Consider the following 26,755-nt stretch of genomic DNA (forward strand, 5'->3'; position numbering starts at 1 on the left):
CCGCCCTCACTGCCTCTAAGGTCATAACCAGGCTCAAATTGCAGAAGGCTCCTAAGGGTGAGCTATATAGATTGACCCGTGAAGAGGTCTGCTATTCTCCCAAGGAACTTCTTGAGTGGTCTAACTCCTACAAGCAGAGGCCCAGTGGGCAAGTGTGGGAATGGATTGTACAAGTGAGGGATAATGGCGGCAAAAACATACACCTGGGTCAGGCTGAGTTGATTGACATGGGCCCATTAAGTAGGGATTCTGAATTTAATGTTGCAGAATTCTGAGTAAAGAAAAGTGTTAATAGTTTATTTGGCTGGTTGGCAGAGGTGTGGATCAAAAGATGGCCCACTGTGAATGAGTTCGCGATGCCTGATATTCCATGGTTTGCTGTCAATGAGTGGATTCAGAGGTTTAGGGAAGTGGGAATGCTGGAGTGGACCTGTCATATTAAACCTAATCCTCCATATTGGTCTAATCTATAAAACGTACCCTTCACTAACACCTTGAAAGACAGATTTGTGAGAGGAACACCAGCAACCCCGAAGAGCCCTGTCATTGCTCTGCTCAATATGCCAGACCTTATGTTGGGGACCAGTTACTCAATTTGGATTTTTAAGGGCAATGGGATTTACTGAATCCCAGAGTGGCAGAGGTCAAGTGGCAACACTTAATCATCAAAGGCAGGGTTCATGCACTTATATAGTGGAAGCAGAGGCAGAACAATGACCAGAATAATCTGACACACATAGACCTATGGCATTGGCCAATTAGCCACAGTGTTCCCAAAAGTTAAATAGATAGGAAGCCTACAAAAATTTTACTAGATTTATATAATCAAAAAAGCTTAAGAGCAAATGAACAGAAACCTATTCAAATCATGGGAACACAGACGCACAGCCCCTCAACCAGTTCCCAGATTTAAACCAGTTTACATACCCAGAACACTTTGAATGAAGGGGAGGCCAGGTTCCCTTGAGGAAGGGTCCTGATGCATCAAACACTTACAGAATCAATGTTTCTCCTACCCTTCCCCAGGGGTGCCTGATGCCCTTCACCCAAGCAACTGCACACTGCAGAAAGGGGAATGATCAGATATTTTGGGGATTTCTGGATACTGATTCTGAACTCACACTGATTCCAGGGGTCCAAAGCATCACCGGGCCCATCAGTAAGTAGGGGCCTATGGAAGTTAGGTAATCAATGGAGTTTTAACAAAGTACCAACTCATAGTGAGTCCAATAGGTTCTGAATCCATCCTGTAGTCATTTCCGCTGGCCCAGAATGTATAATTGGGATAGACATACTTAGTACTTGACAGAATCTTCACATTGGTTCCTTAACCTATAATGTAGGGGTTATGATGATCGGGAAGGCCAAATGGAAGCCATCAGCTTGCGTTTTTCTGGTAAAATAGTAAATCAAAAGCAGTACTGTGTTCCTACAGGGATTGCAGAGATTAGTGTCACCATCAAGGACTTGAAGGGGGCACCACATCTCCATTAAATTCTCCCATTTGGCCTGTTCAAAAGACAGACGAGTCTTGGAGAATGACAGTAGATTACCATAAACTGAATCAAGTGGTGACTCCAATTGCAGCTTTAGTACCAGATGTGGTTTCCTTGCTTGAGCAGATTAATATATTTCCTGATAGTTAGTTGCAGCTATTTATTTGGCAAATGCCTTCTTCTCCTTGCTTATCCATAAGGATCATCAGAAGCAACTTCCTTTCATCAGGCCACACCAGCAATATACCTTCACTGTCTTACCTCAGGGATATATTAATTCACCAGCCCTATTCACAACTTAGTTCATAGGGATTTTGGTCATCTTTCTCTCCCACAAGATATCACGCCGGTCCATTACATTGATGATGTTATGCTGATTGGGCCTGGTGATCAGGAGGTGGCAACCACTCTGGATTTGTTAGTAAGGCATTTGAGAGCCAGGGAAATACAGCCAAAACATTTCAAGGTCCTTCTACCTCATTGAAGTCTCTAGGAGTCCAGTGGTATGGAGCATATAGAGATATTCCTTCTAAAGTAAAAGATAAATGGCTGCATCTGGCTTTCCCTATGACCAAAAAGGAGGCACAACACCTAGTGGAGCTGTTTGGATTTTGGAGTCAACAGCTTCCTCACTTAGGTTTCTTACTCTGGCCCATTTACCAAGTGACTTGGAAAGCTACTAATTTTGAGTGGGGCCCAAAACAGGAAAAAGCTCTGCAACAGGCTCAGGCTGCTGTTCAGGCTGCTCTGCCCCTGGGGTTAGACAATGCAGCAGATCCAATGGTACTTAAAATGTCAGTGATAGATAGAAATGTTGTTTGGAGTCTCTGGCAGGTCCCCATAGGTGAATTGCACAGGAGGACTTTGGGATTTTGGAGCAAGACTTTGCCATTACCTGCAGACAACTACTCTCCTTTTGAAAAACAGCTCTTGGCCTGCTACTGGACCTTAGTGGAAAGTGAACACCTGATCATCGTACACCAGGTCACCAAAAGACCTGAGTACCCCATCATAACCTGGCTACTATCTATTCCCCCAAGTCATAATGTTGGACATGTGCAACAACAGTCTATCATTACATAGAAGTGGTATATTCACCATCAAACCAGAGCAGGTCCAGAAGGCACAAGGAAGTTAAATGAAGAAGTTGTCCAGATACCTATGGCCCCTATGCCTGCATAGCTCCTTCTGTCTCCCAGCATGCACCTAAGGCCTTATGAGGTGTACCATATGACTAGCTGTCAGAGGACGAGAAGGCTAGGGTCTGGTTTACAGATGACTCTGCATGCTATGTAGGTAAAAGGACAGTGGTGAAAGGAAATTGCTGCATTGTACAGAACTTCAGGCAGTGCACTAGGTACTACATTTTGCCTGGAAGGAGAAATGGCCAGATATGCAACTATCTAATGATTCATGAGCCATAGCCAACAGTCTAGCCAGATGATCAGGAACTTGGAAGGAATATAATTGGAAAGTAAGTGACAAAGCTATTTGGGGAAGAGATATGTGGATAGACCTCTCCATATGGGCAAAGGATGTAAAAAATGTTTCCCATGTAAACGCTTACAAAAAGGAGACATCAGCAGAAGGGGATTTTAATAATCAAGTGGATAAGATGACCCATTCTGTGTAACTTCCTTCTTCAGCCACCCTTGTCATTGTCCAATGGACCTGTGAACAGAGAGTGGCCAAGGTGACAGGGATGGAGGCTATTTATGGGCTCAGAAACATGGACACCCACTCACCAAGGCTGATCTGGCTACAACCACTGCTGAATGCCTAATATGCCAGCGACAGACCAACACTGAGTCCCCAATATGGCACCATTCCCGGAGGTGATCAACCTGTGACCTGGTGACAGGTTGATTATATTGGACCATTTCCATCGTGGAAGGGACTGTACTTTATCCTCATTGGCACAGACACATTTTCTGAATATAGATTTACCTTCACTGCACATAATGCTTCTGCCATAACTGCCAAGTATGGATTCACAGAATGCCTTATCTACCATAATGGACTTCCACACAGCATTGCCTCTGATCAAAGAACACATTTTCAGCCTAAAATGTGAGACAGTGGGCTCATGCTCATGGGATTCATTAGTCTTACCATGATCGTCACCATCCATAAGTGGCTGGATTCGCAGAAAGATGGAATGATTTTTTTTTTTTTAAGACACAGGTACACCACCAGCTGGGTGGCAATAGTTTGAAGAATTAGAATTAGGTACTTCAAAGGGCTGCATATGCTTTCAGTCAGTGTCCACTATATAGAATTGGTTTTCTCATAACTAGGATTCATGGGTTTATGAATCAAGGGGTGAAAGAATGGTACTTCTCACCATTACCTCTAGTGATCCACTAGTGAAATATTTTCTTCCTGTTCCCATGACCTTATGCTCTGCTGGCTTAGAAGTCTTAGTTCTGGAGGAGGGAAGGTTTGTACCAGTAAGCACAACAGTGATACCATTGAACTGGAAGCTAAGATTTCCCCTTCATCACATTGATCTTTTCATGCCTCCAAGAAAACAAGCTAAAAAGGGAGTGACAGTGTTGTCAGTTTGGGTTAGATTGACCCAAACTTTCAGGGGAAAACTGGACTACTACTCCACAATGCAGGAAAGGGAGAATATACATGGAATGCAGTAGCTCCCTTAGGGTGACTCTTAGTACTACCATGCCATGTTATTAAATTCTTTGGGAAACTACAATAACCTAATACAAGCACAATGACAAATGGTCCAGAGCTTTCAGGAATGAATTGGTCACTCCACCAGGGAAAGAACCAAGATCTTCCCAGGGGCTTGCTGATAGCCAAGGGAATACAGGATGGGTAGTAAAAGAAGGTAGTTCTAAATACCAGCTATGATGCCATGATCAGCTCCAGAATGAGAATTGTAATTGTACTATTTCTCCACTAATATGGTTCGAATATAATATAATGTTGATAGACTTAATACTGGAACTTAAGGATTGCTAAACTTGTTATATTGTTGAAGTTATGAAATGATAAGAGTAAGCATCAACCAAAGAAAACTTATGTTCTATTCTGGTGAGGGAATTAGTGTGTTTCTCTTTATATGCAGGGCAGTTATAACATAGTAGGTGCAATTATATGCATGTCTTAGTATCTGGTTTAAAGAAATGTATCTGGTTGCCAAGTTGATAAAGGGTGGACTGTAGTGGATGGTTGATTGTGTCAACTTGAGTAGTTTAGAAGCTTAACTAAATCAGTTCAGCAATTCTACACCCTAGGCTGTAGAGAACCCACACTAGGATAGCTCATCACCTAGATAGTATAAAATGAAAATGAGGAAGGACCAATGGGCTTCCAATCTTCAGAGGAGCTACAGTCTCTGTCTACTGCTTGGTCATTGTCTCTTTGCTTCTAGAACAGGCTTTTCAACTTCTGCTTTGGATCCTTCAGCCTTCTGGTATAGATGCATCAGCTTTCCACTGCAGACCCATTGGCCTTTTGATATGGATTTGCATGGAACACCACAGTAAACTACAGACCTTGGATGTTGAAACCTTTGGTCTCCAGTGTGCAGACACTCAATTATTTCTTATACATTTATATATCCTGTGGTATATGTTCCTCTAGTAAAACCTTGACTGATGCAGATGCATATGTAAATATGTTCATTGAGTCCTTTTTTATGATACTCATAAAACATTTGAAACAGCCTATGTCTAGCATCTATAGGTTTTGTAAATGAATCATGACAGAGCAACAAATGATGTAATAAGATTCCACCATTTTAGAAGTCTATTTACTAACATAGAGGAAAATCATGAGGCTAAAAAAGGGCAAACTTAAGATGGCATAAATAACATTATTCAATTTTCGATGGGAAATTATTTTTAATTTTTGAAAAAACTGTATACATGTTATGGAATAGCTCCTTCTGAATGTGGCCTAACCAATTAAACATTACTGAGTTCTGAGTTGCTTGCTTCTCCTAGAGATGGATTCCAGGTTCTTCTTGTCTCAAAGAATTGAATGAAACCAAACAGCAGTGGTAAAGTTTATTTGAAAAACTAGAATGGAGAGTAAGGGAGAAACTGATTCTGCAAAGCAAACGGGCTGAGTAGAAGAGAAAAAAAACAAAATAAAAATACACCCTGGAGGCCACAAGGGAGGTTATTGTGAGGAAATCCATGATATCAAGTTCTTCTTGTCATCTGTGTCCTTTGATACTGTCTAAACATTGACAAAAACTGCAAGAACTTCTACATATAGGTCCTGAGAGGTGGTTCTGGGTTCCCACACCTCAGGCTGACAACAGGTTTAAGCAGTCCTGTTGAAAATCTGCTCATGAGAAGTTCATATGTGGGTTTTTGGGAACTATTCTTCCCACATGTCCAGGACCTTATAATTAACAGGTGACACCTATTTCTCCAGTCAGCTCTGCTATGCCCTAATCTCCCATCTCGTACACACAAAGCATAATCAAGAATGTCAAAGGGCTGTATGCAGCAAGATGTTAATAGTGTTAACTTTTGATGATAAAATCTGGGGATACTCTTTATTTAATTCTTTATATTCATGTTATTTGGTCCTATTAATAAGCCCAAGTCTTATTGGGGTCTTTCCAATGACCACTTTGGTCTTTTTCCTTTATTCCTTATTACATGAATAAATGATGGTAGCATCTAGAGCTTTTCATTACTAGTGAGTAGTTATTAATTCTTTCCCTCCTAGTATAGCCTCTGTAATTTCAATAATAAAGAAAAGAGTCAGAAATCCCCAGTCCGAGGAACTATAGCTACTTTAATGACTATACTAGTGTTCTTATTTTAAACTAGAATGTTCAGTAGCACTTTTAAGGCAAAGATCCTATGTTATTCTTCTTTGTTTCTTCTTATAGCTGTTGGATTGATTTTTCATGGGTTCTTGCTACTTTTAAGATATCTTTCTTTTTTTGATCTCTAGCTACAATTCTGTCTTCAATATCTGAAATTATATCCTCTTGTTTATTCATTCTGTTGCATATTCTTTCAGCAGAGACTTTAATCTCTTTGTTTTCTGTTCCAACCTGTTTAATGGATTCCATTTCTTTCCCAGGTTGAGCATTTTTTGTTTATATCATTTTTCTAAGTTCATCTATTCTTTTATTTGGGTCTTCTCTAATATCTTTGATTTTTTTAAGCATCATTTCTTTTTGGACCTGAGAGATTATTTTCTCTATAGCCTTTTACACTTTTTTTTTTTAAACTTACGTTGCTACCATTTCAGAAAGTTCCATTGTTTGACTTTCGAGTTCATCTGTCTTATTGTGTCCTGAACTTGTCCTGAGTGGGAGGATGGGATACATTTTGCTTCCATATCTTGTCCTTTTCTGTTTTCTCTTTTTCATATTGTTTTCCATGTTGATGTTTTCTAATTTCTTGTGATAGACTTATCACTAGTACCGAGACTTTCCCTCTGCTCCTCAGAGATGACCTCTAGATGTAGGTGATTCTTGATAGCTATCCCAAGAACATACATTCCCAATTTTTTTTAATGTATCTGATACAGGGTCTCACTATGCAGCTCAGACTCATAGTGATCCTCCTGTTTTCAGCCACCCTAGTGCTGGGATAACAGGTGTGCGCCACCACGCCCAGTGTTGGTGGCTAGCTCAGTGTGCCTGGGAACAGGGTTGGTGTGGCATGTGGAGCCAGAGATTGAAACCTGGTCCCTGCACTTGCCTAAGAAGGCACTTATTCCACTGAGCTATCTCACCGGCCCTACCTTCCCAATTTTTAAAGGATACAGATTTACTGTTTGGCTCAGCCCCCAATCCTTTAATACTTGGTTATCGTAATAATTATGACCCCAAACAATCACAGTGTTATCATACAGGGAGGGGGGAACTGATTATAACAAGTATGACATCTTGGTTAAAGTAGTACAGTTAGTAATAACAGTAGATTCAAGTACAGCTTACCTACTAACGAACTATGATAACTGTTAACCTGTTATCTCCAACCTCAGGAGCAAACTCTAAAATTATATAACAAAATCAAATATATACCATGTACTTGTGTGCAGTGATTTCTCCTTGGTGGAGTGATTTTACCCTTTTGTAGTGGGTGTGGGATTATGATGGGTAGGAGATGGGATGAAGTGATGAATGCAGTCGAATATAGTAAGATCAAGGCTGGAGGACAAAGCATGAGCACCTGAGTTTTAGGACATTAGAGGACACAGGAGGGAAAAAATGAAATAGAATGCAAAGGAGTAATCAGAAAGGGAAGATACAATGTTATTCACTTGAAAGCTTAAATTCAAGAAGCAGCTAAGGAGTGCCAGGGAGATAGCTCAGCAGTATAAGCATCTGCCTGGCAGGAGCAAGGAACAGGGTTCCATCCCCAGTACCACAGGACACACTGTTCCTGCCCCCGGGCACACTAAGCTGAGACCAAGTCTGGGCATGGCGGCACATGCCAGTAATCCCAGTGCTGGGTAGGATGAAAACAGGAGGATCACTTCCTGTCCTAGTTGCATAGTGAGATCCTATACCAAATACATACATTAAAAAAAAAAAAAAAAAGCAAGATGACTTCTAACCAGACAGGAAAGGGATAGACAATCAGACAAACAAGGGATGATAAACGTAGTAAAATACCTCTGGTGTCTATAGTTCTGTGACAGTATCCACATCAGATCCTGGAAATGTGCTGGGTCCCCCAGCCAAGTTTGCCGTGGGAACTGTGCTAGGTGTGGAGCTGATCTTAGCCTCTGGACATGGGGCTGGCCTGGTCTTCTGTCCGTGGAGCTCTCCAGAGCCACTGTTAGCTCCTCACTGTGGTCTCAGACTCTTCCACATTGCTGGTCTCCATGATTACTTCACCCTTCAAAGGCCTGTGTGTACCTGCACACCAGGGGCTGTCTGGGGTCTCAGGTTTCCTGCTGGTCCTCCCGCCAAAGGCATGTGTCTGCCTCTGTCATTTTAGAGATGGTTAAAACTTTAATTTTGAATATGAAAAACTATTAGAATGTACACACAAGTCTATAATTAACACTTAATTATTCATAGTTAAAGTTAGGGACAAATAGACAATCCATTTTTCTCTCTATGTTCTAATGGATTAATGTTTTCAATTAAATTAGCCAAATTCTGGCAAAATTTCTGTCAAGATAAAAACCGTCCAAGAAAACAGGTAACCACTATTTTCATGTTAAAATAGCAGCTCATGTTAATGTCAGTATTTTTAAAAAGGGAAAACAATGATGTAAATTGCCTAAGGAAAAAATAAATAAATAAACTGCCGAAGAATAACAAAGATAGTTTGAAAACCAATAACTAACATAAAACCACCATTTACTTTTAAAAATGAGTACTTTTGCATTTAAAAAGCAAGAATATAGTTCTATAATTTAGAACACAATGGTTAATTCTTAAGAGAAAGTGCTGTGGCTTGGATCTTGAATGTCTCCCAAAGGATTCTGGGTTAAGAGGCTTGGTCTCTGGCTTGGCACTACTAGGGGGAGGGGCTAGAAACATGGAAGAAGTGGGGCCTACTGGGAAGCCATAGGGCTTTGGGGTCACATCCTCAAGGGGGTTATTAGAACACCAGCCCCCTCCTCTTTCGCTGCTTGTGCTTCTCAGCCACCATGAGCTGATCATCCTCCTCATCATGATGCTGCACATTCATCCCAGCCCAGAAAGAACAAGGCCAACTGGACAGAAGCCACCCAAATATGGGCCAAAATAAAACTTTTCTCACTGTAAGTAGAACTTCGGTATTTTCTTACAGTTATGGAAACCTGATTAACAAATAAAGATTTTAAATTTTAATCAGTTAAAAAGGAGAGTGATTTTCTTTCTTTTTTTTTTTTTTGAAAGCATCAAAAAGTGAATTTATTTAACCATACTCAGCTGATAATACAGCAAATGGGTGAGTAATTCATGTTATGGCATGCTGAATGAACTGCAAACAAAAAAAGGCAGAGGAACTTTGTCTTCTAAGAATCAGAACGGAGGGGCTCCACAATCATCTGGCATCCATTCAATGTTGCATCTGTGATTAGAAATGTACATGATAGGAACTCCAGAGATCTTCCAGATCCTCCGCTAAAGGCCCCGGCCAGCTGTGGCCACAATATAACACTTGTGCTGAGCTACTGTCTGCACTAAGCAGTCATCTGCGTAGATCCCTTTATGTGTGCAAGGCAATTGTTCAAACGGTGGATTCTTGGCAATCCTTAGGGCCACTCAATACTTCTGTCCCAATTGCTCAGTTTCCGCCATTACACAATCAGTTACAAGGGATACACTTAGCCTACAGACAGTCCATCATTGATTGTACCAAGTCCAATTTGGCTTTGATGGAAAAGTTGATAAAATTGTTATCAACCAGGATATGATAAGGTGGGCACAGCTGTGTATTATACTGGAAGAATAAGTAGGAAGGATGTTGGGGACTTCTCTTTCCTTGAGAGCACTGGGATCTTTCTTTTCTTTCTTTTTAGGTTTCTTTGAGTCTCTCATCTCTGAGACCAAGCATGTGCTTCATGGTCGCAAACTTTCTTGCTTTCTTTTATTTCCCCATGTTCACCCCACTGTCCTGTTTCTTCCCGCAAGCGTGATTTTCAATTTCTTTTCTTTCTTAACTAATAAAATTTCACAAATTCCTTTACTCCTATGAGGTAAGGTAGCACATATCATATCAAAGCAATACAAATTTTCTTTATTTTTTAAAGAGAATGAAAAAATAACAAAAACTAGAAACAATACAGAATTTCATTAAACAAGATGATAGGAATTCAACAATGGTTGTTTTGCACATCAAAAGAGATCACAAACATAGTAAAAAGAAAACCTGTGAATTGGGAAAAATTTTTAGCCAACAGACAAAGGATTTCTATCTAGAATATATAAAGAATTTTTAAAAATCAGACTCCCAAAATTCAAAGACCCAGTTAAATTTTTAAAGACTTTGGAAATTATTAGATTAACTTACTCATTTGCCAACATAAATGTAAAAGTACTCTAGTTTTGAAAAGTGAATGGTGATTTTATATTTATTAACAAAGATTTTTATAGATGATTCCCTAATATTCTCCTATACTATATTATTGATTATCTTTGGAAGAGATATATTGGCCGAACTGTATTGGTCCTTATAGAGCATTAAAAAAAAAAAAACTGCATCCTTTTAGAGCTCTCAATTCCCACTGAGAACTAACTCCTTTGATGGCATTAAATAAATAATAAGAAGAAAACTTATAACATCCAATGTCTGATTCAGCACCCAGTATAATGAGTTTAAGGCAATGTTAAGTGCTTTAAAATTTTCAGTAAGTACAAAGGGCAATATACTGAATCACCCACTTAGAACATAATGCCTTTCCATTAGAGATTAATATGACCATTCTTGAATTTATTTCAATATTTGCCCTTTGATCTTTCTTAATTTTCCTTCCAATTATTTGGTGCAAACAACCAGAGTTTAAAGATCTAAATAAATAAAAAAGAATTCTATGGGGCTCAGAAATTGTTTGGAGATGATCCTTTCTATCACTGATGTTTAATACACTCTTCCTGAATTAAAATGAATAACGTTGAACAAGAATCTAAAAGGAGCTATTATAGGTACTATGAACTAGCTAAACATCAGGAGATGGGGAATCTTGCCTTCCCCCTCATTCTGTTATAGGTGAGACTGCTGACTGGTCCTGTACTCAGTCTGGGCCACCATCCTTTTGTCTCTAAAGTGACTGCTAGTGAGACAATGTCTACCTGCAGTATTCCTTGAGTATATGAAAGAATATTAGGAAAAAAAAAAAGAAAGAATATTAGGAAATGAAAGAACATTGAGAAAGACCACTACTGAAGATTAGGGTGGCTTGTGCTGCAATATGGGAATTCTTCCTAAATTCTAACATAAGAACTTGCAAATCATGAGAACTCCCTTGTGCACTGAAAAATCAAAATTCCTGCCCAAGGAAGATAAAAACAATTACCTTTATTAATTTGCCTTGACTAATCTCACATTTTATTCAAGATCCTCTTAGAGGCATCAATTTGATCCAGAACCTACCTGTCCTGGGCAGAAAAAAAAAATTCTTAAGTGGATTTCAATATTCTTATCCACAAAGAATACTTCGTTTCCAAGAGACAAGGCACATGGAAAATCAAACTAAACAGAAACTTTCAGCAATAACTGAGCCTAGAAACTTCTTCCCTTCACAATATCATCAAGAATTTATTTCTCAAAACTTAAGTTTTAGAGTTTACTCAAATCCACTCTGATTTCATTCCTGGGTGGTCCTGCTTTTCGAGACGCAAAAATTGAGAACCATTTCTTTGCAACTTGGCAGCTACACAAACTTGTGCTTCCCCTTTTGCATGAGCCCACATCCTCCTTCCTGAGGGTTGATAGGTAATTTATCATGCTTTCCTCTTACCCAGCCTACCAAAAAAGCTTACACTCAAGGTTTCAACTCCATCATAGTAGCCAGGAGAACAATTGCAGTTAGCATATTTTCCTCATCCTTTTTCCTACTCTTCTATTTATTAACTTGTTGCTAAGCTGTGTTTTGTACACCCTGGAAATTCTTTTGGAAAAAGGTAAAATACAAATAAATACAACTGTAAATAATTAGCATAACATAAAAATTACACTCTCTGTCTAAAGAACAACATCCTTCATCTCTGAACAAGGATATTAAAATTAAAAGTGAATTTATTTGGAAGAGAACAGCATGATATCAGCAAAATTTAGACAAGTAGTAATTTGTTTATTAGATGCTTCATCAAGTATCTCAATACATTTTGCTTTATTAATCTCTTAGGGAAAATTGAGACCTCTCTGAACACTTAGCATGCTCAATTAAATTAAATATTTTGTAAAAATACATGCTGCTAATTTTTAGGTGAGTATCTATGTTCAAAGTATAGTGAAAATATTTCAGAACCAGAGGCTCTGTGTTACTTAGGGAACTGTTTGATGCTGTAATAAATCAAATTTCACCACCAATTCACAATTCACCATCAATATATATTTGGTTCACCTAAGTTTGAAGGAGTCTTTTCTACTTAATAGGCAGATCTCCTCAGTGTGGTGAGATACTCAAATGCCTTCCAACTTTGGCTTCACCAGCAAAATGATTGCAGTTAGCATTCCCACAGACAACTAGCTACCAAAAAAGAAAAGAAAGCACTGGGCTGAAAATAATACATCATTCCCATTCCTATTCCTTTGCTGAGGACTAGTCCGTGGTCACACCTAAAGGCAAAGCAAGGGCAAAGGGAGAAAGGGGAGGAAGTTAGGAGAACTAAGATACATAGTTTATACCTGTGTTAGCAGGTAGCTCCTCCTAAAAGTGACTCACCAACATTACCCGGTTCTAGGTTGCTCACCCCCCCCCGCCCCCGTGGAGTCAGATTCCAGGTTCTTCTCACCTTAAACAAAAAAATTGAACAAAACGAGCAAAATCAGCAGCCAAGTTTAGTTGAGAAAGTAAAGAGCCAGAGAGAAACAGTCTCTGCTGAGCAAGCTTGGGTTGAGTAAAAGAGGAAAAAGTAAGATAAAAGTACACCCTGGAGGATGCAGGGCTGGCTGCCATGAGGAAAGCCACGGTAGTGAGCTCTGCGTGTCATCTCTGCCCTTTCATGCCATCCAAATCACCAGGAAACCCATGAGCACCTCTACATGGGATCCCACTCCTCAGGTTGATGTTCTTTTCTAAGCTATCCTATTGAAAACCTGCTCAAGTTTTTGCACCAAGGCCATTTGGAGAACTGTTCTGTGCATGCTTTCTGGGATCTTGTAATAACAGGCCTCACCTACTTGCGCAACCAGCTTTACCACATTATAATCTCCTAGATCACCTGGACTTCAAGTTTCCAGCAATGATTCTGCTCAAGTTAAAATGGAACAAAGGATATATGCATATCTGTGAATGACATGCCCTCCATACTACAGGTTCATGCCTTGCAACAATTTTAAGCTAACTCTAACAAGGACACAGAGTGATCATTTGACGGTATAAATTGGCCCATGTCAGACAAAGGTACTGGCAGAGAAGAGCTACTGACAAAAAGAAAGCTGAATAGAACTAAGAAGAAACAATAACAGGTGAGTAACCATGTAGACACCAGCCCAAGATCATAAAATGACATTTCTCTTTCCATGTTGTTGAGCCCAGGTGACCAAGATAAACTAGATGCTCCATTTCAGATTCAATCTCATTTTCTTTTCATCAGTGAAAACTATTGGCTCAATATGTTACAAAACACAATACACTGGAAAGATTTTTCTTAGCAGTAAATTTACAAATCAGGAAATTTGCTCTGTCAAGCTATTTCCTGATGTTTACTCAGGAAATAAGGTCATTGGTTGGTTTCTGGGCCCAATTCAGTCAACTGAGATTACTTCTGTGCCATTCTCATTCTTCATGGGGGAAAAAAAAAGATCAAGAGGGCCAGCAAGACAGCTCAGTAGACTAAATGCCTGCTTTGGCAAGCACAAGGACCAGGGTTTTATCCCTAGTCCTGCATGCCAAGCCAGCCCCACCCCCCAGGGCACACTGAGCCATGAATGAGTCCAGGCATTGTGGCGCACACCTGCAATCTCAGCACTGTGGAGGGTGAAAACAGGAGGATCACTATGAGTCCGGGCTGCATAGTGAGACCTGTACCAAATACATACATGAAAAAAAAAATCAAGAGAGTAAAGCACATGATAGTTAACTATCAACAACTACTCAAATGAAAAACTCAGCAATCTGAGTGGCAACATAAAACTAATTCAATCTAAACATATTTTTAACTTATATTCTGGCATCAAGATGAAACTAAGTTACTGTAATGAATGCATCCATTGATTGAATTTTGAGCCAGTAATGATTTTTTAAATCCAAGTATTATCTACTATAGAAGCTATCTTTTCTGTATATGAGACTTTCTAATCATTAATCATATGTCAACTTCAATGGATGAGGAAACTCCTATCAGACTATAGAGCAGAGTTCCATGTGCATCTGTGGACAACTAAGTTGTAGACCAGCAAACTGTGGCACCAGCAAATAGGCTTATAACCTGGATGGAATAAAAAGGAACAAAAGAACCTTCTGAGGCCAACTTGCACTGGCAACTCTCCAGCAGCTTCCAGGCCTTCAACCTTGGACTGATACTGCATTTGTGATCTCTTATTCTGTGGCTTCCACCTTCTGGGTCGACCAGCTACTGGAGCCTCCAGCTCTGTAGAATGGAGGTGGTGGTTGCCTACTCTCCCTCCTCTGACCCTGTAATCCTGTCTAATACATCTCTTTGCATGCATATGAATACGTACCCTTCTTTCAGAGCACTCTAATACAGACTTCATTTTTTATTAGGTTGTTTATTTGAGCTTGCTTTCTTTTTCTGATGTGGGAATTCACTGCTCTAAATTTCCCTCATAGGACTGCTTTCATTGCATCTCATAAGTTCCCATATGTTGTACTGGCATTATCATTTTGCTGTAGAAACTATCTAAGTTCTTCCTTAATTTCATCTGTGACCCATTGGTTGTTCAGGAAGGCGTTATTTAATTTCTATATGTTTATGTAGTTATGAAGTTTCTTTGCCATTGATTCCCAATTTTATTCACTGTGATCTGATAATACACACGGTATAATTTAAATTCTTCTGCATTTACTTAAGCATATTCTATGGGCTAGTATGTTGTCTATTTTGGAGAAAGTCCCATGTGCAAGTAAAAAGAATATGTATTCTGTTGTAGAATGGAACGCTTTACAGATGTCTAGTCAGTCCATTTCTTCAAAAGTTAGGTTCAGTTTTGATATTTATTTGTTTTTTGTCTAGTCGATCTAATTGTGATAGTGGGTATTGAGGTCCCACATTACAGTTGTATTAATACTTATTTGATTTTTTTCCATTAATTTTGGGTGTGATCATATTTGGTGCTTAAATATTTGGTACTTAAGTATTTATGATTGTTATCTCTTCCTCTTGGATTGTTCCCTTAACAAGTATGTGCTGGCTTTCTCTTTCTCTTTTGATCCGTCTTAACTTGAAATCCACTTTGTCTGCAGGCAAAATAGTTTTTTCCAGGTTCTCATTGCATGGAGTACTGTTTTTCGTCTTTTGACTTTCAAGCTATATATTTCTTTTTGAGTTAAATGTGTTTCTTGTGTGCAGTATATTGTCAGATCTTGTTTCTTGATCCATTCTGACAATGTTTATTCTGATTGGTGAATTGAGAACATTTACACTGATGCTTATAACTCGTATATTTGACTTATCCTTGTTATATTATTGTCCTGTTGTCAGTTCCCTTTCTTTACCTTCTGTTTAATTGCTTGTAGATTCATTCTATTGGGATTTATTGAATAATTTTCTTCTTCACTGTCTTTTTCCAGAATATCCTTCAGAACTTTTCGGAGAGCATAAACTTCACTTAGCCATATGCCTTTTACTGCTGCAGAATAAGCAGAGTTTAAATAGAGCTTGATCGTTTTAAGAAGCATGACATCACACTTAATCAAACCACATGAAAGTTCAATCAATAAACAAAGTTCATATATGGCTGTGTTACTACATAATGAATTCAGCATCACTGAGGAGAGAACTATGAAGCCTCCACCCAACACCAAGTGGAAAGAAGCTACTTTTATTGAAGATTGTGAGAAGTTGTGGTTAGGACAAGTCTGTGCAAACAAAAGATATGGAAAAAATAGAGAAGTGGTGCTAGAGAGACACAGAAGCCCTGTACGCAGATCATAGGGCACAGCAGCCTCCAGAATATCAGGCTTTCAGACTCCAGAGCCTATGTGCCTCAGCCCCAGTCTCCTCTCCAGGTGTGACTGACAGGGTGTTGAGTCACCTTCTTGTAGACAGCTAAGTTAGGTAGAAATATTACAGGCAGTCAGACAGAGCTGAGGCTTAAAGAGAGTCAGTAGGGAAGGTGAAAGCTGGAGGTGCATCGGAAGAAGATTAAAATCACAATGGCCAGATTGACATATTTCCCTAAGGAATAAATAAGAGCTTGAGATTATTGATATCACTATTTTGAGATTTCCCATATAAGCCATTACCTCATCAGGGGTATGTCATTTTCATCTACCTACTAAGACTAAGGTGGTAAGACTGAAATCAAGACTAAAAGTACAGATTACTGACAAAGGTTAATGATGTCATTCATACGCCCTGCTAATAATGGATCAACATTAGCTAAACAACTATTCTTGTAATATTATTGATTGATTTGCTCTGTAAAGTTCTCAGAAATGTGGGCTGTATGGCAACCCATTTGGGACCCCTTCTGTCTCTCAGGAGCTATCACTTTTCCCTATTTCTATCCCCCAGTAAATTTTCCTACTCTTAAACTCCACTGTTCTTTAGAATTTATTCTTCCACTTTAGGGAACACAGACTTAGTGTATCTAACATCTAGCAGATTAGGAATTATGTTTTTCCCCTTTATCAAGACCAGAATCCCTCAATGCATGTGCTCTCCTCACAATTAGCTCTGATCTTAATCACAACATGATCTGCAATACATAGTCCTGAACCCTTAAAATAAGATTGGAGAAGGGTAAAGGTGACTGAAGGTTAGGCTAGGAGAACCAATATCCATATGTTCTCCCGTGGAACATCAGAGATTTGCTTGATTTTTCTGATGTGATTCTCTACCTCTCTTAAGACAACAGAAGAAGGGATGACCCTAGAGTGCTGTTTAAAATTGAGTGAATGGAAAGGAGTAACTTCTTGGCTCCATTCTTTCTAATTGTACCAGTGTCTTAACTAATTATCTGAGGAAAGTACAGGAAGATTAAGTAATAAAAAGTCATCTAAAGCCAGGCATGATGGCACACACCTGTGATCTCAGAACTTGGGAGGCTGAAGCAGGAAGATGACCAGGAGTTTGAGGCCAGCGTGAGCTGCGCAGTGAGTTCAAGGCCAATCTGAACCCTAAGAGGGGAAAAAAGAAAGAAAAATGTCATGTGAAAAAATAAATGCTAATCTTCACCAACTGGATGTTTTTCTAGCCAGTAAGAATGACATTCAGTGAGTAGCTGGATGCCTTACTTAAGTCAAGAATGAGCTCTACAACTCTCACCCATGCAGCAGCAAGGCTTATGGAAGGTGACTGGATTATGGGGGCATTACAACTGGCTTGCTTTTCAGAAGATCTAGTTAGAGGTGGATCACTGAGGAAATGACCAAGGAGGATTTGCCCCCTGGTGACCTTGACACGAGCAGTTTCCTCCACTGCAGATCCTCCCAGTATGTCATTCTCACCTCAGAGTCTAGCCAGCCATGCAAAGGATAAGACTTTTGAAACTGTGAGCTAAAATAAACTCCTTTAAGTTGCAGGTGGTTGGTAGTGTGTCTTAGTGGTGAGAAAAGTGAAAGAGGAAAGAGGAAAGAGGACACCTTCCACCACCTCCCTGGCAGCTCCACTTAGGGGCACCACCCTAGCCACCTCTCTAGCATCCCTCAGTGCTTCATCTGAGCTCAGTGTTCGCTGTGTCTCCATGCAAGCAGCCCAAAAAGAACTACCAGCATCACAATCCATTTGCCAACAAAATAGCAAACCATCTAGATTTTGCTTAATTTTTATTACCAAATCTTACTAAAGAAGTCTGATGTATTTCCAGAAACAAGCAGGCAGCATAAGCAAGAAAGGACTAAATCCCACCTGAGAAGAGGTGACGGGGAGAGAGGAGAGGAAGAGATTCAGAGATGACTTCATTGGTAACAGTTGAGCAGGGTCTTCAAAGATAGGAGGAAGAAGAGGTGGCAGGGAAGGATACCCTTTCTAAAATGCACAGACAAGGAAAACAGAATAAGGAAGGCTAGAGAGTTTGAACCTTACCCTGTGTGTGACAGAGAGTTACTGATAAATTTTAAGCATTAGGAGAACAAAATAAAAAGGAGATAGTTTTCCTGACAATGGTAAAGAGGATAAATTCTGGCCAGAATGGGAACAGGGACCAGGAAGGAGAAAACCATGTTAATTATGACAATGTCAGCTTACCATATGTACTATGACAAAGTTCATGGTCAGAATACTGCATATCCCTCAAACTAGTCCTTCAATTGGCTCACTAAAAGCAGGAAATTTTGCAGACTAATGTTCTTAATCCAAATGCAAGGGCCAGTGAGATAGCTCAGTGGACTAAGCACTTGCTTAGGCAAGTGCCAGGACCAGGGTTTGATCCACAGCACCACATGTCGCACCAGCCCTGTCCCCCTGGCTCAGTGTGTAGTGGCGCACATCTGTAATCCCAGGGCTGATGAGACTGAAAACGAGCTGTGTAGTGAGACCCCATACCAAATACATTAAAAAGAAAAGAAACCAAACACAGATATTCCCAGGTAATAATGTGAACTCGAGTTTTATTTACAAAAGGTATAGAAATTATTCATTTTATTGATACCTTTCAACTACACATTACCTGGGATAGTCTTTTGCCCCTTACACCTTAAGATTCATATCAGTGCTTCTCTATATATTTGCAAAAATGAGCTGTGGGCGTTTCTTTTTCCAATCTGTTGCAGACTGAAACATTTGTCAAGTATAATATTGATAAAGTATGGGACCAGGGAGATGGCTTAGTAGAATAAGTGCTTGCCTGGCAAGCACAAGGGCCTGAGTTCAATTCTCGGTTCCGAAAAAGAAAATAGATAGATAGATAGATAGATAGATAGATAGATAGATAGATAGATAGATATAGATATATAGATATATTGATAAAGTGAAAATAAAATCAGCAAGCAAAAAAACACAAAATAAAAGACTTCTAATTTCATGCAACAAACCTAAAATAATGCTATGGAATTGCTACCAAGGTTTCTGAACACCTGCTCTCAATTACCATCATGGACTAGTAAGGGTCTGCAGACTGGCTCAAACCCATAGGCCATATGATGAGTGGCACCTGTTCAGGTACCGTAGGTCCAAATGCACAAGAACCCTGGGAGCCCAGGAAAATAATGATCTTAAGGACACCTTGAACTCACCTCATTTTTCCATCTAAGAGGCTGAACAATATAACACTAAAACCATTAGGCAAAAGTGGTCAGGCCCAGTCAAGCCTTATATCATGAAACAATTTTTTATTTAAACAAAGTAACATTTTTATTAGATTTGGATCATGGGGATGTTTCTCCCCTACATCTCTTTGTTTTCAGCAACCACTGAAACCAATATTTAAATATGTTAGCACTGATGAGCAATGCCAGAAAAAATATAATCAAACAAAGTGACTAAATTAATAATTTATAGACTAACAACTATGTGAAAATATAAGGCATGTGGAATTAAATTAGAAAAAAATGCAATCCAAATTAGAGTGCCTCAATTAAATTAGATTCCCCAGCAGTGTTGTAACTTTAGTTAAAGCCAGTAGCACTACAGTGACCTTATCATCACTAACAGTAACCCAACTTGGAGCATATGTGGTATATTTCAAGCACTTTATAAATACTTATGTGGATGTTTTTCCTTGAGCTTAAATGGTAAGAGGATCTTCCCAGGTTTCTCTTCATAATGTAATAAACACCCTTATTTACAAGCGTTGTTATGCCACAGAGACTGCCTCTTTAAATACACCCCCGACCATCCCTCTTAAGACAAGCATGTTGGATTCTCATTTTTAGGATGAGAAAATTTAGGCTCAGAGAGCGTAACTACATGCTCTACTATATCCTGTCTGGACCACCAGCTCCAGTGAAACTGGTGCAACAGCTGGAGATCCCCTGTGTCAGGTTCATATTTCCTTTTTGAAAAAGAGAAAGAGATGTGAGATTTGCCCTTCCCGGGGTAATAAAAACTAGTGCCGCCCTATAGATCAGCCCCATCACTGTGCTTATTGGTCTTTTAAATGGTTTTGTTTTGAAAAAATTTTGTGCTGAGACAAAAACTGCAAATATTTTAGAGAGTACAATATGGAAATAGAACATCACATAAATCCTTTATCCAGTGACCCCACCCATTTTAAAATCTTATACAACCAGTGTACTATTATAAAAACCTGGAAATGAACATTACTACAGAGCTATTATTTTTTAATTTAATTTATTTTATTTTGAATAGCAAAAAACAAAAGTACAAAAATCAGAACCAGATAGAAACAGGGTAACATAAAACAATACATATGTTACAGGTTTTTCGAAACAAGAATAGCTGATTAACAATGGTTGGTATATTACCTATTTTTTATTTTTTATTCATTTTAATGAGAAAAAATAGCAATGAAACAGTTTCAAAACAAGTTAGTATGACAGTTACAGTAATTAATACATTGCATATTGTTCTCTTCATAGTAGTTATTCAGAGGACAAGATGTAGACATGAAATCTTGTCTAAACAAAAAGTTACATTTTTAGTTATATAGATTTTGCTTTAACTTAGTCTTAACCATCCAGCAGAAAAGTATAACCACGAGGTATAAAAGTAATGCCATATTAGTATGCTGAGCTGAAAACGGCTCAAGTCAACAACTTCTGACAAATGCCAGTTCTGCTGATAACCCACTACTATGATGTACTATTGGACTATATTGGGTTAGTTTGCTGAATTCAAGTACCTACAATCTTTAGACTGGCTTCAAGTATGGAAAGGTCCTTTAAAGACTTCTCCAAATACAGCTTCTCTAACTGCAGAGGAACACCCACCTCTGAAAAAACAAAACAAAAAGGAGGGCTATAAATAAAGAACCATTTTGTAGTGAAAAAATAAGTATTTGTATATACAAGATAGTTAAGATAGTTATACAGCTACTTTCTCTTAGTACAGTGTTGTTAATTAAGCTGCCAGTTTTATTTGAATTTTTCCTGGTTTCCTGTTAGTGTCATCATTCCTATTCTAGGACCCAAGCCTGGATTCCACATTTCAGATTTTGATGTCTTCTTAGGCATCAGCAATCTGTAATATATCCTCAATTTGGATTTATTGGATGCTTTTTCATGATTGGATATCACAAAGATGGTGTACCACAGAAAGGATATGCCCTTGTTGGTATATTATGGCTAGGAACATATGTAGCTAATCTGTCTTACAATTGGTGATATTAACCTTGATCACTTGTTGTCTGTTAGATTTTTCCACTGTAAGTAACTGTTTTCTTTTTATGATATAATTTATTGATATCTGATGGTAAAGGAAAAATAGCCTTTGGTGGGCTGGATGAGAAATCCGAATAAACAAGAGTAGCTCAGCAGGAACAAAACAAATCCCCCAGGACCCCAGAAAGAGCCTATGACTTGTCTCCCACCACACAGTGTAAAATCTTCACATTCCTTTTCCTATCTTAGATCTCACTCACCCTCAAGTCTGGGCAAAACATGTAGCCTTCCAGCTAAAACCACATTTTCAGTTCGACAAGACCCAGATCCAGGCTGTCAGTAATGGCATGTGAGCAGGAGACGGGAAGTGTGCTTCATTTAAAAGGAATTTCTTACCATCAGTGCCCTTGCTTTCTTTGGCCATGACCAAGAGAATAGTACTTCTTAACCATGTCTTAACCATGTCTATGCCCTTCCGGTATTCCAATGAATCTGGCCCTGACAGCAACAGAATGTTGTTTTCATTGCATAAAGATATGATGAGTTCTAAGGGAAACCAATCATGATGAAATATTTATTAATTTTTGTAAAACCTTTTATTGTTATGTGATGTAGTGAAATCTAGCAAGGGGAGGTCTAACAATCAATACTTTTAAGGTAATAGTACATATTGTATGCTGCATGCAACAACTGTAATGTGCAATGAAAATGACTGTGACTTCCACTGCTTACAAAATCATTAGTACTTAATAACACCAGCAAGGTTCAATGCCTACAACAGAAGGAAATGTTATATTTCCTTTAGAGGCTTCTTACCCAAGTTTATTGACATCCTAAATGCCTACGCCCTAGATTAAGAACCCATACCTTTATGCATGTCCAGGAAGCACTGCAGAAGGAATCTGAGACCCTGGATGACTCAGGAAACAGAAATACCTGCCTGCCTTGGATTCCCATCCTGTTGATTTCTTAAATATCACTTTATTTATTTATTTATTTATTATTTTATTTTTTTGTATTTTAGGGAAGAGTCTTCAGGGTGTTCAGGGTCTCACTACTAGATCAGACTCATAGTGACATGCCTTTTTACAGCCTCCCAAGAGCTGGGATTACAGGCACACTCCAACATGCCCAGTCTCAATTGCCTTCTTAGCATGCCCCAGGGACAGGACCAGCATAGCAAGCCGGGGGGATGGAAACCCTGGCCCCTGCTTGCAGGTGCTTTAATCCACTGAGCTATTTGGCTAGCCCTAAGTATCACTTTATAAAGAGAGAATTTCTGTTGTTTGAACTACTTTCTGTATCTATTTTGCTGCATATGTCTCCTAATTATCATTGCTGAGATGCACTCCAACTCAGCAATTCTTAATCATTTTGGCCTTAGGATGTCTTCAAAATCCTGAAAATTACTGAGGCTTTCAAAGAATTTTTATGTAGGTAATATGTACCAAAATATACTATATTAGAAATTAAATCTGAGACTATTTTATTTTTTAATTCATTAAAAATAGCAATAATAAAACCATTACATGTGAATGCAAATAATGTTTTTATGAAAAATAGCTGTTTTCCAAAACAAGAAAAAAATTAGTGAGAAGAACAGACTTTGTTTCACATTTGTGAAACTCTCTTTAGTGTCTGCTTTAATAGAGGACAGCTGGATTCTTATAGCTGCTTCTGCATTCAATGTTTGCTGCATTGTCTTGGCTGAAGGATAAGAAAATCCAGCCTCACACAGATATGTAGCTGGAAAAGGGTGGAGTATTTTAATAACCACTTTTGATAATTACAGATATTTGTTGTGATACTATACTAAAACTCGACAAGTAGTAATTTCTTAAAAGTTAGTTAAAATGTGGTTTCTAAAATCATATCAATGCACTTTTAATACTTTTGTTAACATTAGGGGCCAGGGAGATGGCTCAGTAGAATAAGCGCTTCTCTGGCAAGCACAAGGGCCCGAGTTCAATCCCCGGTTCCACAAAAAAATAAATAAATAAATAAAGACTGCTGTTTTATCTTAGACTTTGCTTGAATGGGGGCTTTTACGCATGCACAATTTTGTAACATTATGAATTGGTCATTTTGGGAATACTAGTTTATTCAGCTTTGTAAAACTTCCAAATATTGACATATTTCATTATATGCAATCACTATAGATCTCATTAAAAAGTTTCTCATTTTAGGAAACTGTCAAGTTCATGGTGGTACACATAAACCTTCCAAAATCATAATTTTCACTTGAAAGCTCAAATGTTATCATTGGCAACAAATACTGTCAGTTGTTTTCCTTGAAGTGACAGGCTTACTTGACTTCATTTTTGAGGATACGACTGCCAAATACCATAGCCTGTCTGTCAGTCATTCTTTCAAGTAAAAATGGCTCTCCATGAAAAAGTGATTAATTCAACTCATAGCTTAAACAATTGTGCACACAAATTTTATCTGGAGTCAAGCATTATACTCCACCACGCAGAAGTCTGTTCTGTGTGCTTCTTGCTCTGTCACCGGGACATTAAATGTACTCAAGGGCTACATTTCATTAATAATTTCTATTGCCTTACCTAGGAGTGAAGCAGGCTTCTTTTTCCCATGCATGTAGGGTCATAAAAAATACCATCACTACTAGTACTTTTGGTAGCACTTTTTTGATTCATACTGAGAAGAGAGAGACTTTTTTTTTTAGCTGTCTTTTTTTTTTTTCACCATCATTGCAAATACCCATCCACTGAAAAGAACAAATAAAATAGAATTCTTATGGGAATAATTTGACTTGTGACACACATGAAACACCCCACAGGCTCTGACAACCTCACATTAAGAGCTACCACTCTTGGGCTGGGGAGATAGTTCAGCAGTCTAAGCACTTGCCAGGCAAGCGCAAAGACCCAGGTTCAAGACCCCCCGTACCACATGCCCCCAGTTCCATGGTGGCCCTGGAATGCCGGGCACACCAAAACCAGGCATGGTGGCACATGTTTGTAATCCCAGCACTGAGGAGGCTGAGACAGGAGGATCACTATGAGTCTGAACTGTGTAGTGAGACTCTGTATTCAATAAATTAATTAATTGACTTAAAAATTTTAAAAATAAAAAAATCAAAGAGCTACTGCTCGACCCCATCCATCTCTCAAGGCATAAAGCAGGCAGTTGACTGGATGTGGGCTGCTCCAGAAAAAGGGCCATATGGTGTCAAGAGATAAGTCAGTGGGACTTGACTGCTAATACCTTAGCCTAAGCCATGACGTCAGGGCCAGGCCAATCCCTCAGAGAGAAATTTGATTCCACTGCTTGGTCCTCACCAGGCTGGCACGTGGGCCTTGTTCACTTCCTGATTTCTTGTGCCAAGGCCTTCCATGCCAACAACAGCTCTTAGATTCTCAGTATGAAAATTTATCCCTCATTTTCCCTATTTTTTGGGTCCACATAACATTCCCAACATACTCTCCATCCACCCCCAAACTGGCTGTTTGCTGAAACAGTTTCCATTGCACCCTCTGTCCCAGTGTTTTACAAAGGGACAAGTAAGATTACAGCAGGAGCCAATTTGTAGGCTGCAGCTAATTAGCACACAGATAGGCCCTGGAGTCAAGCTGTGCCCAGGATGCTTGGGATTGCAAATTGGCTGGTCTCTCCCCGGGAGGCTGAAGAAGTAAGCTGGAAACCAGGGGTTCTCAAACTGGGTGTGCTTTAGAATCATCTGTAGGGGTTATTAAATACAGATTCCTGAGCCTCCCAGCAGTTTCGGATTGTGTCCCATGTGGAACCTGCAGTTTTATATTTCTAGTGATTTCCCAGGTGAAGCTAATGCTGCTGGTCTGGGCAGGTTCCACATTTTGAGGTTGATGTAAAGTTCCGAAAGTGTTAAGGCTGGAGATCGTGATTCCTATCACACAACCAGAAAAGTGAGAAAACATGTGTGGAGAGATAGAAAGATGGAGAACTATAATAGTAGAGAGGAAAGAAAAAAAAAAAAAAAAGGACGAGGGAGATATAAAGAGCCTAATAGAGAGAGATGAAATTCTCAGAGACAATCTTAGAAGTTTTCAAGGGCTATAACCAGAAGCTCCTGAATTCCAGCCACATTTTCATCCTCAGCGTTCATGAAATTTTTACAATATGTAGGCTAAAACAGAGTTCTTTCCATGCAGCTGAGAATCTTCCAAGCAGGTACACTTTCCCAGGACCAGCCCCACATTGGTTGGTTGGATTTGGAGCCATTAAAGCAACAAAAGAGAAAAGATGTCACATAGCTTCTCAAAGACACTTGAAGCCCAAGTCAAAAGCAGTGTTGGAGGGCCAGCCAAATAGCTCAGCAGATTAAAGTACTGGCTTAGGCAGATGCAGGGACTGGGGGTTCAATCTCTGGTCTCTGGGCCTGCCCTGCCAGCCCTGCACGACTGAGACTGGGCATGGAGGCGCGAGCCTATAATCCCAGCACTTTGAAGGCTGCAAACAGGAGGATCACTAGGAGTCCAATCTACACAGTGAGACCCTGTATACCCCGTACACCCTGTCCTAAATAAAAAAAAAATGCAATGTCAAAGATTGTAGTTTCCCGAAAATGAGCCCCAGAACTCAAGTGTTATCAGCCACAACTCAGCAGAGGGCAACATATATAGAAAGGCAGGCGAGATCCAGATAAAAATGCATTAGTTTGAATCTGACTCTGCTACTTGCCAACATGTGACTGTGAGCCAGTTACATAAACTCTCTAAGTCTCATTTTCCTCATCTATAAAGTGACAGTGCCATCGGATCTACTTCAAACATTTGCTGTATATTAATGCTATATCATTTATATGTTGAAATATTTATCTGTTGAAACCTAATCACCACTGTGATAGAATTAAAGTGCAGGACCTTTAGGTTATTAAGTCTGAAGGTAGTCTTCACTGTTGTGGCTCACACCCACGGCACAGCACAAGGGATAAAAGATGACTCAGAGTCAGTGTCCAATTCATAATCCAAGATTCTGAGGGATTAACACCAAGACCTCTCAGTGTGAGAGAGTCTGATAAGGACAGCCCCTAACTGAAGCCTCAGTGGCTTTTTATTGATAGAACCAAGAAGCAAGGAAAAAAGAAGCTGAAGGGCAGGCATCTGGGCAGGAACTCATGTAGGGCACAAGGGCAGGTCAGGGTGATCTTTAAATGGCAGACCATGAGAACAATCCAAGTGAGAAATCAGAGTATGGGGAGGACGAAGCCCAGAACATTCGTTCCTTAGGCCCTTCATTTGATCCTACTT

The 26,755-nt window shown here is 39.3% G+C and overlaps 1 pseudogene; it reads left to right on the forward strand.

The window, feature by feature from the left end:
* The first annotated feature begins 356 nt into the window (after nucleotides 1-356).
* Nucleotides 357-5,005, forward strand: LOC101561901 (annotated as a pseudogene).
* The last annotated feature ends 21,750 nt before the right edge of the window (nucleotides 5,006-26,755 follow it).

This window comes from Octodon degus, unplaced genomic scaffold (assembly GCF_000260255.1).
Source record: "Octodon degus isolate 3935 unplaced genomic scaffold, OctDeg1.0 scaffold00043, whole genome shotgun sequence".
NCBI classification, from domain to species: Eukaryota; Metazoa; Chordata; class Mammalia; order Rodentia; family Octodontidae; genus Octodon; species Octodon degus.